The 15810-nt window shown below is 45.4% G+C and overlaps 1 protein-coding gene and 1 non-coding gene across 2 annotated transcripts in view; both read right to left on the bottom strand.

Annotated features, from left to right (window-relative positions):
* Positions 1-15810, bottom strand: part of ARID2 (AT-rich interaction domain 2) — a 214070-nt gene that overhangs the window by 144649 nt on the left and 53611 nt on the right. The gene's annotated exons all lie outside the window — the stretch shown is intronic.
* On the bottom strand, positions 8896-9009 carry LOC134938786 (U5 spliceosomal RNA). The gene has a single exon (XR_010181256.1). It is a non-coding gene; the product is annotated as a U5 spliceosomal RNA (small nuclear RNA).

Genomic DNA, 15810 nt, shown 5'->3' with positions numbered 1-15810 from the left:
GCATTTATCCTACATTACCCACACTCGCCCTCTGTTATAAAAGCCACTCTGAACATCACTTGCTTCTTTTCTTTCAGTGGTTTGCTTTTCCAATTACAGGTTGAGTCTCCCATATCCAAAATACAGGTTTTGGGTTTTTTTTGAGCACAACTGAGATACTGACACATTTGCGGTCCAACCGTCATTTTTGTTTTCGCCCCGCAGGCACATACGCAGGTCCCATCCTGTACAGGTGCCCGCATTTACTGCGGGTGACTCACACTAATTACTAACGCCTCTGCCTGCGTTCGTGGTGCGGCAACGCTCCGTTTCCAAGACGGAGTGTTGCTGGGGTGGCGGCGGGAAGAGGAGGCATCGTGGAGCAAACAGGGGCGTGGCGTGGGCGTTATCGGGGCGACTACATGACGTTGCATGCAGCCAACCGAATCAAAAAGTTGGCGGCGGGCCTCCTGCAGTCACAGTCAGGCTGCGCCAGCAAGAGGCTTTCATAATTTCTGCGGCCGCGCACTAAATTGCGACGTGATCGCAATTAGTGCGTGGTTGCAGATGGGGGCGGCGGTTAGCATGCTGGGTAGCCTTGCCCAGCTATGGGTGGCCCCAGCATGTGAGTCAAAGGATTCGCAGACTTTGCAATCCTTACTAAGTAAAGTCCTATGTACACAAACTTTGTTTCATATACACAATGAATAAAAAATATTGTATATCATTAACTTCGGGCTGTGTGTTTAAGGTGCATGTAAAACAAATGAATTTCGTGTATGTACACAAACTTAGTTTCATGCAACAAAATTATAAAAAAAATAATGTATAAAATTACCTTCAAACTAGGTTTTTATGAAACATAAATGTATTCTGTGTTTAGAATTGGGCCCCATCCCCAAGATAGCTAATTATGGTATGCAAATGTTACAAAATATAGAAACATCAGACATCCAAAATATTTCTGGACCCAAGCATTTTGGATATGGGAGACTCAACCTGTACAATGAAGGCTCTCTTATAAGTAGGGCCACCCCTACCCATTTTTTTTTTTATTTTTTTTTATTTTTTTTTATATATATATATATCAGACTTTATTGTTCTACCTAGCAGGTACTGGTTATATTTATGACCTGTTCTCCCGACTGTCTGGCATGGCACAACACTGGGGCACCTTACAAATCTGCCAGACTACTACTGCATTTGACAATATGTAAGTAGGCAACTTTTTCCTTTTAAAATGTCACTTTAAGGGGTAGATTCAATTAGCTGCTGCCTAAAGCTCTGCTCCAAGTAATTCAATTACTTCCGCTATCCAGCGCTGTCAGCCCCAGAGGGTGCACTTAATGCAGATTGTTTTGCTCACAGCCTCAGGAGCTGCAAACAGAAATTCACATTAAGTGCACCACCTATGGCTTACCGCACAGGTTAACTCCATAGCTCTGGGCACTTAACCCGGACTCTGTGGGTTACATGCAGGAACCACGTCTATGTTTCCAGAATGTTGACCTGCTCAGTGTCGACCTCTGAATTGTCGCCATGTGAAATATCGACAGTGTGAGGATGCAGATGGTTAGGGTTAGGAGATCGGGGGGGTTAGGGATTAGAACCTTATTACTCATAGGAATGCAGCTGAGACATTGCCCCAGGAACTGCTCCTCACGTGACTACCCGGACAAGTTCACGTCGACATATCATCCACGTAGTCATAATGAATGTCAACATGGTCATTGTCATCATTTAGACATGATTACTGTCAACATAACTGTCGACCAATCATACCCAACTTAATGCATATTAGCCATGGCTTACCATGTGGGGAAACTGTCAAGTAACTGAATAGCTTCTGGCTTTAATCCCGGCTCTACAGCCGTACGGTAAGCAATTTCACGATAATTGTGTGAAAGTCCTATATTACAGCTCTATCTGCTGAGTTGCATGAATAGGAACACCAACATGGCGATTTCAGTGGTAAACAGTCAATGTCATTGATCATAAATGCTTCTGTAAGCTTGACTTGAAGGATCTGAGAGGAGGGAGGGCTCGAAATTCCAACCGGTAACCCTGGGATATGAGGCCCTCACCCAAGGGTCCTAGCAGGATTCCGTCCACATATGGGTGAAGTATTCTAGTCAAGCACCCACCTGAAATTCCCCCTTCAGCTGGGGCCAACAGTCACGCAGAGGTTTTAGTGGATGAGGATTCGAAGGTCTGGTCCAGAGATCCAGCAGCCACTGGTTTACGGGATTTACCTCTATTTCCTCTAGCTGCATTATAGGCACCTCTGATTTTGCCTCTAAACCTAACCACGCGAAAGGACTGTAGAGAGGGCCCTGGATAGGGACGTCTAACCAGAGGCGCAGCAGATGGCAGATAGGTAGACTTACCCGCTGTTGCTTGAGAAAATCCACTCGTTCAGTTCTACCCCAAACAAGGCATCTCCTGTAAAAGGCAGATTTTTCACTCCCTTCTTGGAATTAGAATCCGCTGTCCATTGTCACAGCCACAGAGCTCTGCGAGCTGAGACCGCCACAGCGGTGGCACAGGCATTAATGAGGCCTATTTCTTTAATTGTGTAACTCATGAAATTAGCAGCATCCTGGATATGTTGCAGTAGAGTCAGGATCTCATCCTGAGGCAGAGTGTCAAACCCCTCTAATGCATTACCAAACCATTTGATCATGGACCTCATGATCCAACCGCAAGCAATGGTGGGCCTCTGTGCGACACCCACTGCAGTGTAAATTGATTTGAGTGTAGTCTCAATTTTACAGTCAGCAGGGTCTTTAAGAGAGATAGCACCAGGTACAGACAGCACAATCTTACGTGGCAGCCTGGACACTGAGAAATACACAATCGGGGGGTTCAACCATACCTTGCTATAGGTGGGAAAGGGAACGAATTTAGCAACATTTTAGGGGTTTAAAATTTAAAGAGCGAGTTTAATTCCTTGGAGATAGGAAACGTGGCAGTAGATTTTGGTTTTATATTAATAAACTCCTTCTCATCAGGTTCTGTCTCTATCTGGTATGTTGAGGACTTCCCTAATAGAATATATTAGGGCCTCCACACTCTGAGACACAGTATTGTCACCCTCCATGTCCACTTCACCTTCATCCAGATCTGGCATGTAATTTTCAGAATCAGATTGGAGTACATATGGGAGTGTGCGTTTATGTGAGACCAGCAGGGGGGGGGGGGGGGGGGGGCTGAGAAGCCTGCCTGTGGTCAGCAGCCTTGACTAAAAAAACAACCACAGATTTCTTTAGGATCTGCCTTTCCTTTCTGGCAGTAGCCAGCTCTGTATTAATAGTAGAAATCATTCCTTTAATTGATTCTAACCACTCTGGCTCCTGTATACTGCTACCCTGTGAAGGGAGAGAGCACTGAGTACATAGGAGAGATCCCCCCGGTGAAGCAGAAAACTTTGTGTTGCATGAGGGACACACAGCCTTTTTGCCAGACAATCTGATACAGCAGAAATACACACAGTATTACTGAAATAACACAGTATTAGTGAAATAACACTGAAAACCCCAGACAGCCTGAATGGAGTGACACAGAGAAGGATGAGACCAGCACACAATGCCACAGTTAGAGCAGTACTCTGCTGGGCATAAACCAGAGCCTTAGACAAAACAGCCAGCGTTAGTATTTATCTATATGCTCCCCCCTTTCTATAAATCCCCCTGGAACCAGTACAAAACAATTTAGCAGGGTCTGTGGAGGAGCAGCACATTGTATGCAGCCTGGAAATGGCGCCTCTGATCCGCTGGTCCCACTCTCCAGGAAACCCCGGCCCCATAATGGCGCGCGGTTCCTCAATAAAGATTATACTAGCTTTATCCATTATTTGTGTAAAACAGAAACAAAAACGATTTTTTAACTATATGCTCCCCCCTTTTCTATAAATCCCCCTGGAACCAGTACAAGGCGATTTAGCAGGGTCTGTGGAGGAGCAGCACATTGTATGCAGCCTGGAAATGGCGCCTCTGTTCTGCTGGCCCCGCTCTCCAGGAAACCCCGCCCCCATAATGGCGCGCAGTTCCTCAATAAAGATTATACTAGCTTTATCCATTATTTGTGTAAAACAGAAACAAAAACGATTTTTTTTAACACCAGCGCCAGTGAGGATGCCCTCAGTGGGCACTGCAGCCCGCAGCCAGGTCCCCGGCGGCCCCTTATGCCGCCATTGTCACCGGGACCCCGGTGTCTGTACTCACCGCGCCGCATCTCCAGCATCTGTTAGGGGTGGCGGCATGCTGTTGGTGTGTGCGCACACCCTGGGGGCATGTGAAACAGCGCCTCAGGAGCTATTGTCCTGTCAGCGAGGATGCGAACCATTAACCCTATAACAGGTTGGCACAGTCCCCCCCCCCCCCCCTCTAAGTCCCACGACGCAGACAGACTGGTGCCAGCCAGTACTGCCTGAAAACAAAAACTCTGAAGAAAACACTCTGGAGCTCCAGAGAATGCACCAGGCTCCTAGGGCACATTTTTCTAATCTGAGCCTGGTGGAGGGGCATTTATTAAAGTGCCAGGCTCCAATGGACCCAATCTATATCCTATGGTACTAATCCATCCTAGTATCCCCTAGGACGTTAGAGAAAGCATAAGCTTAACTGGTTTGGTATAAAGCAGTGGTTCTCAACCAGGGGTCCTAGCACCCCCAGGGCTACTCAAAAAAATGCCTTATGGTGGGGCAGGTTATTAAACACACCTGGAAAGCAATGTTCTAGGAATCCCCAACCCTCATGCATCACAGTAAGACCCTGAAAACAAAATGAAAAAGTCTACCCGTGTCGCTGCAGAAGAAAGCTTATGGGGTATATGCAATTCACGGCAATTTTTCGCCGTTTTTTAATTCGACTAAATTCGCCAGGTGAATTCCGGCAGGTGGCTGCCGGAATTCACCATATTCAATGAAAAACGGATTCGCCAGAATCGCGGGCGAAAATCGGCCGATTTGGCGGATTTTGCCGCGATTTTAAAAAACGGGAAAAACCCGAAAAAATAGGATTTTGGTACTTACCAGGTAAATCCTTTTCTTTGAATCCATAGGGGGCACTGGAGTACTCTTGGAGTACTCTTGGGATATGGACGGGCGCAGCCGAACAAAGGCACTGAATATTTAAATTTAGGACTCTCCCCCCTCCATATCCCCGAGTACCTCAGTGTACGACCTCAGTGTTTTTTACTGAGCGAACAGGAACTATATAGAGAGGTTGACAATGGAGAATTCCTATAACATAACGGACAACAACAAAGTTGACCCATAACTTTACTGTCAACTAAACAGTTGACACCATAACCGATAGAACTTTATAATTTGAACCAATCGGTGAAAATGTGTTACGATAAGCTCCTCTGAGCTTAATACCAACTAGGTAAAACGTGTTACCCTAAGCTCCTTTGAGCTTAAAACAACCCAGGTAAAACTGCTCTGGGTGGGCGTCCAGTGCCCCCTATGGATTCAAAGAAAAGGATTTACCTGGTAAGTACCAAAATCCTATTTTCTTTTTCATCCACTAGGGGTCACTGGAGTACTCTTGGGACGTACCAAAGCTTCCCTCGTGGGCGGGAGAGCTGTTTGATACTTGTAACAGTAGGCAGCCAAAGCTAGATGCTGATGACGCCACCATTTATAACGTGTAAGCGTGCACAAACGTGGTGCACTGAAGGCTATGTAGCCGCGACCCGCTGGGTCTGACATTCCCACAGAACCTGTGGGATGAGCTATTACTGACGTAGGCGATTGTAACTTAGCCTTAAAGTAAGCCTGACTTGTAGTCATTATTATCCAACTGGATAATGTCTGCTGAGAAACTGGCTAACTCCAGTTGGCAGCATCATCGAGAACAAACAACGTATCCGTATCACGTACTGTAGACGTTCGGGACATATATAAACGCGTAATGCGTGTACCACATTCAGAATTCTAGAATGTGCTGTCCACCCAGGAACCACTATTGGTTTATTGATGTGAAGAATACGAAAGCGGAATTCGTCCGAAGATCTGCTTTGTCATGAGAAAACTCAAATACGGTGGCTTGGAATACAAGGCACCCAAATATGAAAACAAAACCCTTGCCGAAGCCAAGGCTAGAAGAAAAATGTTTTCCAAAGTGAGAAACTTAATCCCCATTTGTTGTAAGGGTTCAAAATATGAAAACTGTAAGAAATCTGAACCCAACCTCAAGTCACCTGGCGCTGTAGGTGGGATAAATGGAGTCTGAACTTTGATGACACCTTGTAGAAAGGTGTGTACAGACGCAATAGAATCAAACGTCTTTGAAAATAAGTTTACCACACAGATACCTGCACCCTCAGTGCAGATAAACGCCGTTTTCCATCCCACCCCGTTTAACAGAATACGGGTAACTTGAAGGATGATGTCGGAAACTTCCGAGCTTTACCACCTATGTAAGCACACGAAATTTTGTAATAATGAGCTGCCTTAAGCGGCTTACTAGTTTGTAACATGGTTGGTATAACCGATACTGTAATGCCCTATTTATTAAGAGGGCGGTGTGAACCCTCACCCCGTCAACCGCAGCTGCGGTACCTAGGTAATAGGTACATAGGTAACTATGGGTAAAAGAACGTTCCCTGTTATAACAGGTTGGACGTATTATGAGCGGGCCAATATCGTGTGCCAGTATTCCCTGGAAATTCGAGAAGCAAGCTCTCCGAAACCCATGAGATATCACTAGTATGACTGTGACGAACTGTCTTATGATCCGTTTTGGCAACGGAGAGAGAACAGCGGAAAATGGTGGAGCCAGATACACGATGCTGAATGACCACATGAATGTGAAACACTCCACCGCCACTGCCCTTGTGATCTGTTGTTTTGTACACATACTGAGCTTTTGTAATTTGGCGAGATGCCATCATGTATACCTGAGGGTAATCTTTTGTGGACTCATATATGAACCACCTATGGATTTAATGTCCAGTTTTCAGGATATAAATCCTGACGGGTGAGATCATCTGTCTATCAGATGTCCACTCATGGAATGACCCCGTTGACATCATCACATAATAGTGTTCTAGGTAATTGAGGATTCGAGTTACCTGCCGCATTGCCATGCGGCTTCTTGGTTCTCCCTGGTTGTTGTGTATGCAACTCCCGTTGCATTGTCTGACTGCCCTTGGTCAGACTGAAAACGAAGCATGTATTGCATTGTAAATTGCACGGAGTTCCAGGACTTTTATCGACAGCAATCTGTCGTGATTTTAGAACCTCTTTTTTAACTACAACTCCTGAACCTCTGAGACTGTCGTCCAGAGTATATACACCCTCGGCCCTCTGTGGGAAACACGAGTGACGGCCGGCGAACTAAAGTGCTTTGAAACACATCATTATTTTTAACAGGCGAATACACCAATGTACCGCTAGTGTGCGTGTTTTGCACTAATTACTAGATGTGTAGTAGGTAAATGTCTTTGATTTACCGTATTTATAATCTTACCTAGGAATCGTTCAGACGGCATTAGATGCGATTGCTTTTGAACTTGATCTGCCACCGCAGTATATATTAGTAGCGCAAATTAGAGGAACTCTGTTGAGACAGAGTTCTTATGAGCAGATCATCTAAGTTAGAGGCACTCTGTTGAGACAGAGTTCTTATGAGCAGATAGTCTAAGTATGGAAAGATTGTCACTGTCAGGACTCTGAGATGAGCTACTACCAACATCACTTTGGTAAATACCCGAGGCGTTGACCAGAAGCCAAACGGTAGACCTGAAATGGTTAATGGTTGTGGCGTTTTGCAAACGCTAGAACCTATGACCAACCGGAATGGGTAAATACGCTTGTGAAGATAAAGTGCAATGATGCAATTTTGTGGCTCCAATATGCAAATGCTAACCGCAGAAAATTCAATTTCAAACTGCAGTAAGTGACTTGCTGATTGAGACTGCGACGGAGCTGTCTGGTTTTGTTCCCCCAAACAGAGGGGAATAAGTAACCCTGATTCTGCTGGTGTACTACTGACTGGATATAAAACAGCTGAAACCCAGCCGAGACTAAATGGCAACCTGCCAAACCGTTCGATAGAGGCATCTTGTACTTTAATCTGTAAATAGCTGAGACATCATGAGTTGATGTCTTCCGCCAATGTAACGTGTAAAGACGCGCTTCCACAATAGGAACATGGAGATGGCCTAAGAGGTCATCAAGCCACTGGCTTGCTGACTATAGCGTCCTTACAAGGCGTGACTGTTTTGTACCTTTGAAAAAACTGAAGTCTAAAGGGATTAAACGCCGGCACAAGTATTTCCGTTTTGATACTGGCTGCAGTAATGTCAAATTTAGGACCAACAAGCTCTGGCCTTGTCGCGCTTAAACTAGCGACGATGAAAGTGACCGGCGTTAGCAGAAACTTTACAGATATACTCTGTAACTTCTTTAAACAGTGATCGTCCTTGTTTCCATACATAGAGTCTAGGGACTCAAATGTTTTTTATAATGTGTGACACAGACGCATTTACCAATGGCGGATCGCGTCATTTTGGAAACGATTAAATAGTGGTTAGAGTCTACTCAGTCTCTGTAAAAAATGGAGACAGTGACTCACTGGGATCTAGCAATGTATGGTTGTCAAAACCCCCGCACTACCTGAGTGCTGGACTAATGTACCCTTCTCACTTGTAATTATCGGTGTGAGATTTGACATAGAATCGTGCATTAAATTATAAGACCAGTCAAATAAACACTCTGGTACCCAAAGGGAAATTGGCCCTTTGGAAAGACTGTCTTTTGTTAGATGTGGCAGAGTAACTTCCGAGACTCCGATGTTACCGCTCTTTTAATTTGAAAAATTATTTTTAGTCTGCGCTAGAGCCTTACTCGCTATGCAGACAGACACCACAATAGGCAACGGACAGACACTTGGCCGACTTATTGTTATGTGTCATATATATATTTTATTGCTGAACAGCATATTTATATGAAACTCATGGTTGTTTCTGTCTACGGAAATCTTTAGTAAAAAACGAAAGATCTATGAAGAGAAACCAGAGTATTCTTTATGTGAAAAACAGGTCACATGGGCATGTGAAATCCGAACCAAATTCCCACTAACACCCCTGCGCCTCTGGTGGCTTAGAGATGTAGGGCAGGAATGTTCCAGAATTACACACTGGAAAACAACAGGAAGCCTGGTTAAAATGGCCCCTTTGCCATGCTGACTCTGATAATCACAGAACAAATTACAAATGTTTCCGTGTTAATATAGCCTATTATACAGTATAATCACAGGCCGAGTACAACACATGCTCTATGAATAAATATATATATAGGCTCAATAGCCTATGATAATTACAGACATTAATATATTTATACAGCATTAATATGGGCTCAATAGCCTAATATACAGTAATAACCACAGACTTTAATATAGGCTCCATAGCCTATTATACAGTGATAATCACCGATTAATAAATAGGCTGAATAACCTTGTTAATAACAGCCTTTAATATAGGCTCAATAGCCTATTATACTGTGAAAATTACAGACAGTAATATCCTATTACTGCCAGGACAGGTATTATAACTCTGTGACATATATATATATATATATATACCCTGCTGCTGTTTTATATTTGATCCGCCAGCTCCAGCGTGCCTTTCCCCCTGTAACGCTGTGTGCGGGAAGCCTGCACTTGTCACCTTGTACTGAGACTGAGGGAACGTCGTATGGCGCTGGGCGGCCGAACTCTCTGCAGGAAGACTGCCTGGGCGGCCGGCGGAGCGGCGTTTAAACTGAGAGTGAGGGAGCGTCTGCGGCGTATGGCTTCCCCCCTGCTGGGCGGTCGGACGGAGCTGCCGAACAGAGCGCTGGGACGGGCGGCTTAGCGGCTGGGCTTGGCGGGTATGAGGGCAAAGCAGCATATTAACCCTAACATAGCGGGGCGGCAGCCTGCGCTGACCGCCCCGTTCCCCAGCCTACCTTACTTGCTCCTGATCATGGCTGTGACGGGGCTTCTTATGTGTAAGCTCCGTCCAGCTTCAGTGATAGAACTCCTGGCTGTGACGGGGCTTCTTCTGTGTAAGCTCCGTCCAGCTTCTTGTGAGTCATGGCTGTGACGGGGCTTCTTCTGTGTAAGCTCCGTCCAGCTTCAGTGATAGAACTCCTGGCTGTGACGGGGCTTCTTCTGTGTAAGCTCCGTCCAGCTTCAGTGATAGAACTCCTGGCTGTGACGGGGCTTCTTCTGTGTAAGCTCCGTCCAGCTTCAGTGATGTGAGTCATGGCTGTGACGGGGCTTCTATGTGTAAGCTCCGTCCAGCTTTCAGTCAGCTTTCCAGTGATCTATGGCTGCGACGGGCTTCTTCTGTGCAAGCTCCGTCCAGCTTTTTAGTCCTGGCTGCTCTTTGTAGGAGCAGTGGGCTGTCTGTGGCTGTGAGGGTGCTCTTTGTGAGGACCGACACGCCATTCGCTGCCCGTGCAGCGGCACTATCCCGGACCCATGTTTTTCTTGAAACTGGGAAGGGATGTGCTTTTAAAAAAAATTAAAAATAAAAATGAAAAATTATTAAAATCTTCCAACAAGTGTGGGAATCCCACAAGCCGATGTTAGTGCTGTGAGCACCGAAAAAACACTGAGGTCGTACACTGAGGTACTCGGGGATATGGAGGGGGGAGAGTCCTAAATTTAAATATTCAGTGCCTTTGTTCGGCTGCGCCCGTCCATATCCCAAGAGTACTCCAAGAGTACTCCAGTGACCCCTAGTGGATGAAAAAGAAAAAAAATGGCGTGGGGTCCCCCCTCCAAAGCATAACCAGCCTCGGGCTCTTCGAGCTGGTCCTGGTTCTAAAAATGCAGGGGAAAAATTGGGCAGGGATCCCCCGTATTTTTAAAACCAGCACCGGGCTCTGCGCCTGGTGCTGGTGCCAAAAATACGGGGGACAAAAAGAGTAGGGGTCCCCCGTATTTTTAACACCAGCATCGGGCTCCACTAGCTGGACAGATAATGCCACAGCCGGGGGTCACTTTTATGCCGTGCCCTGCGGCCGTGGCATTAAATATCCAACTAGTCACCCCTGGCCGGGGTACCCTGGGGGAGTGGGGACCCCTTCAATCAAGGGGTCCCCCCCCCAGCCACCCAAGGGCCAGGGGTGAAGCCCGAGGCTGTCCCCCCCCATCCAATGGGCTGCGGATGGGGGGGCTGATAGCCTTTTGTGATAATAAAAAGATATTGTTTTTTCCAGTAGTACTACAAGTCCCAGCAAGCCTCCCCCGCAAGCTGGTACTTGGAGAACCACAAGTACCAGCATGCGGGAGAAAAACGGGCCCGCTGGTACCTGTAGTACTACTGGAAAAAAAATACCCAAATAAAAACAGTACACACACACCGTGAAAGTAAAACTTTATTACACACTACCGACACACACATACTTACCTATGTTGACACGCCGACTGCCACGGTCTCCGACGATCCGAGGTACCTGTGAAAAAATTATACTCACCTTCCAGCGTCCAGAGATAAATCCACGTCCAGAGAGATAAATCCACGTACTTGTAAAAAAAACAAAACGCAAATACCCGCTCCATACCGGACTGAAAGGGGTCCCATGCTGACACATCAGACCCCTTTCTCCCGAATGCCGGGACATCACGTGACTCCTGTCACTGAAGTCCCTTCAGCCAATCAGGAAGCGCTACTTCCGTGGCGCTCACCTGATTGGCTGTGCGCTGTCTGTGCTGTCAGACAGCGCATCGCAAAGCCGCTCCATTACTTTCAATGGTGGGAACTTTGCGGGTAGCGGTGGGGTTAACCCGCGGTCAGCCGCTGACCGGCGGGTGACCTCACCGCTAGCCGCTAAGTTCCCACCATTGAATATAATGGACGGGGCTGTGCGATGCGCTGTCTGAGTTCAGACAGCGCACAGCCAATCAGGTGAGCGCAACGAAGTTGCGCTTCCTGATTGGCTTTAGAGACCTTTCAGTGACAGCTGTCACTGAGAGGTCTCTCTGCATTCGGGGATAGGGGTCCCATGTGTCAGCATGGGACCCCTTTCTGTCCGTTTGGTCGGGTGTCCGGTTTGTTATTTTCTACAAGTACGTGGATTTATCTCTGGACCCTGGTTGAGGTGAGTATATTGATCTTTTATTTTCAGGTATCCGTGGATTCTACATGGAGAAGAGGACCGATGTCGGCGTGTGAACATAGGTAAGTATGTGTGTGTCGACGTATGAAATAAAGTTTTACTGTCGACGGTGTGTGTGTCCTGTTTTTATTTGGGTATTTTTTTTCCAGTAGTACTACAGGTACCAGCGGGCCCGCTTTTCTCCCGCATGCTGGTACTTGTGGTTCTCCAAGTACCAGCTTGCGGGGGAGGCTTGCTGGGACTTGTAGTACTGCTGGAAAAAACAATATTCTTTTCATGATCACAAAAGGCTATCAGCCCCCCCATCCGCAGCCCATTGGATGGGGGGGGACAGCCTCGGGCTTCACCCCTGGCCCTTGGGTGGCTGGGGGGGGGACCCCTTGATTGAAGGGGTCCCCACTCCCCCAGGGTACCCCGGCCAGGGGTGACTAGTTGGATATTTAATGCCACGGCCGCAGGGCACGGCATAAAAGTGACCCCCGGCTGTGGCATTTTCTGTCCAGCTAGTGGAGCCCGATGCTGGTGTTAAAAATACGGGGGACCCCTACGCTTTTTGTCCCCCGTATTTTTGGCACCAGCACCAGGCGCAGAGCCCGGTGCTGGTTTTAAAAATACGGGGGATCCCCTGTCAATTTTTTCCCCGCATTTTTAGAACCAGGACCAGCTCGAAGAGCCCGAGGCTGGTTATGCTTTGGAGGGGGGACCCCACGCCATTTTTTTTTAGGATTTTAACGTTCCAGCAATAAAAATAAAAAATAAAAAAAATAATATTTTAAAAAATATATAAATAATATTTGTGCCTCCAAAAAAAAAAAAAAAAGTACCTAATCCCTTCTAATATAAATAGATCTGCTATTCCCAAAAAAAAAAAAACACAAAAAAAAACATGTTTAAATTTTTTTTATTTGTTTTCACCCTCCAAAGTGTGGCGGATTGAAAATGACGAATTTGCAGGCTAAAAGCACTGCTGTCGAATTTCCAAACTTGAATTGAATATGCTTTGGTCGAATTGCAGCACTTATATCATTGCAGAAAAGTCGAATTTGCAAAAAGTCGAATTTCAAAAAGTCGAATTTTTAAAGTCCGTTTTTTGGTCGGAAAGCACTGAATTGCATAGGCGAAATTTTTTTTTTGGTCGAAAATGACCCGAAATTCGACAATTTCGGGAATTCGACCGCAATTGCATATACCCCTATATGTGGACTATAGGTTTGGTTTTCTTTTTTTGCAATTTAACATTTTTCTTAAATTGTTATATGTGAAACATATGTATGTAAACTTCATTCTATTCTTGTATAAGTTTTTAAATCTTGTTATATAGCACATGAAGTAATTTTAAGCTAAGCAGTGTGGAAATATATGATCAATCAGAAATGATATGCATTACAAATGTATTCTAAAAAAAAAATAATAATGTAATAATCTGTGTGTAAATACAATGGTTCTTAATTAAATAAGAGACAGAAATAAACTTGACTTGCACAAATTTCACAACTGAAGCAAGTCCTAAAATATAAGAAGTTGCTTCAGTTGTGAAATCCATAAAGAGCTGTCTGGTAGTCAATTATGGCAGAGTACTGAAATAGTGTTCGATACAAAGTTACTTGTACTGCCAGACCACAAGGTTATAGCAACTTATGGATAAATAAATTACTAATGTTAAGATACATGTTGTGAATCTACTTCACTGGCCGGTAAATTGCCATTTTATTTATATATATATATTTATATTTATATATATATATATATATATATATATATATATATATATATTTATTTATTTATTTGATTTAAATAAAATTGAAACATACAATTAAATATACTGTGGTTGTGCTTTATACCAGCGCCTTTCAATATTAGTTTTAAGTCCCAAAATAGAAAGAGTCATTGTTGCTCCTATCCAGTGTAGAATGGGTACTAGCATTGGGCGTCTTTTTTTACCAAAAATGCATCTATGTCGCAGCGTGATGCAGATAGGACGCACCAGAAGACTGTGCTGATTAATTTGATTTGCCACATTTGTATATCTGTTTGCGACTTAGGGGTATATGCAATTGCGGTCGAATTCCCGAAATTGTCGAATTTTGGGTATTTTTCGCCAAAAAAAATAATTTGTCAATGCAATTCAGTGCTTTCCGTCAAAAAAACGGACTTTCAAAATTCGACTTTTTGAAATTCGACTTTTTGCAAATTCGACTTTTCTGCAATGATACAAGTGCTGCAATTCGACAAAAGCATATTCAATTCAAGTTTGGAAATTCGACAGCAGTGCTTTTAGACAGCAAATTCGTCATTTTCAATCCGCCACACTTTGGAGGGTGAAACCAATAAAAAAATTTAAAAACGTGTTTTTTTTGTGGTTTTTTTTCGTGGTAATATCAGATCTATTTATATTAGAAGGGATTAGGTACTTGGTTTGTCTTTTTTGGAGGCACAAGTATTATTTATATATTTTTAAAAATAATATTTTTTTATTTTTTTTAATAGATGGAATGGTGAAATCCCTGAAAAAAATGGCGTGTGGTCCCCCCCTCCAAAGCATAACCAGCCTCGGGCTCTTCGAGCTGGTCCTGGTTCTAAAAATGCGGGGGGGAAATTGACAGGGGATCCCCCGTATTTTTAAAACCAGCACTGGGCTCTGCGCCTGGTGCTGGTGCAAAAAATACGGGGGACAAAACGAGTAGGGGTCCCCCGTATTTTTTACACCAGCATCGGGCTCCACTAGCTGGACAGATAATGCCACAGCCGGGGGTCACTTTTATACAGTGCCCTGCGGCCGTGGCATTAAATATCCAACTAGTCACCCCTGGCCGGGGTACCCTGGGGGAGTGGGGACCCCTTCAATCAAGGGGTCCCCCCCACCCAGCCACCCAAGGGCCAGGGGTGAAGCCCGAGGCTGTCCCCCCCCCATCCAAGGGCTGCGGATGGGAGGCTGATAGCCTTGGTAAAATGTCAAGAATATTGGTTTTTCCAGAAGAACTACAAGTCCCAGCAAGCCTCCCCCGCAAGCTGGTACTTGGAGAACCACAAGTACCAGCATGCGGGAGAAAAACGGGCCCGCTGGTACCTGTAGTTCTACTGGAAAAAATACCCAAATAAAAACAGGACACACACACCGTGACAGTAAAACTTTATTTCATACGTCGACACACACATACTTACCTATGTTCACACGCCGACATCGGTCCTCTTCTCCAAGTAGAATCCACGGATACCTGAAAAGAAAAGATCAATATACTCACCTCAGCCAGGGTCCAGAGATAAATCCACGTACTTGTTAAAAAAAACAAACCGGACACCCGTACCATGCCGGACTGAAAGGGGTCCCATGCTTACACATGGGACCCCTTACCCCGAATGCAGAGAGACCTCTCAGAGTGACAGCTGTCACAGAAAGGTCTCTAAAGCCAATCAGGAAGCGCAACTTCGTTGCGCTCACCTGATTGGCTGTGCGCTGTCTGAACTCAGACAGCGCATCGCACAGCTCCGTCCATTACTTTCAATGGTGGGAACTTAGCGGCTAGCGGTGAGGTCACCCGCCGGTCAGCGGCTGACCGCGGGTGACCCCTGCAGACGGCAAAGTTCTCACCATTGAAAGTAATGGAGAGGCTTTACGATGCGCTGTCTGACAGCTCAGACAGCGCACACGGAAGTAGCGCTTCCTGATTGGCTGAAGGGACTTCAGTGACAGGAGTCACATGGTGTCCCGGCATTCG

Source organism: Pseudophryne corroboree, chromosome 6, assembly GCF_028390025.1.
Source record: "Pseudophryne corroboree isolate aPseCor3 chromosome 6, aPseCor3.hap2, whole genome shotgun sequence".
Lineage (NCBI taxonomy): Eukaryota > Metazoa > Chordata > Amphibia > Anura > Myobatrachidae > Pseudophryne > Pseudophryne corroboree.
This window is presented reverse-complemented; position numbering and strand designations above follow the sequence as displayed.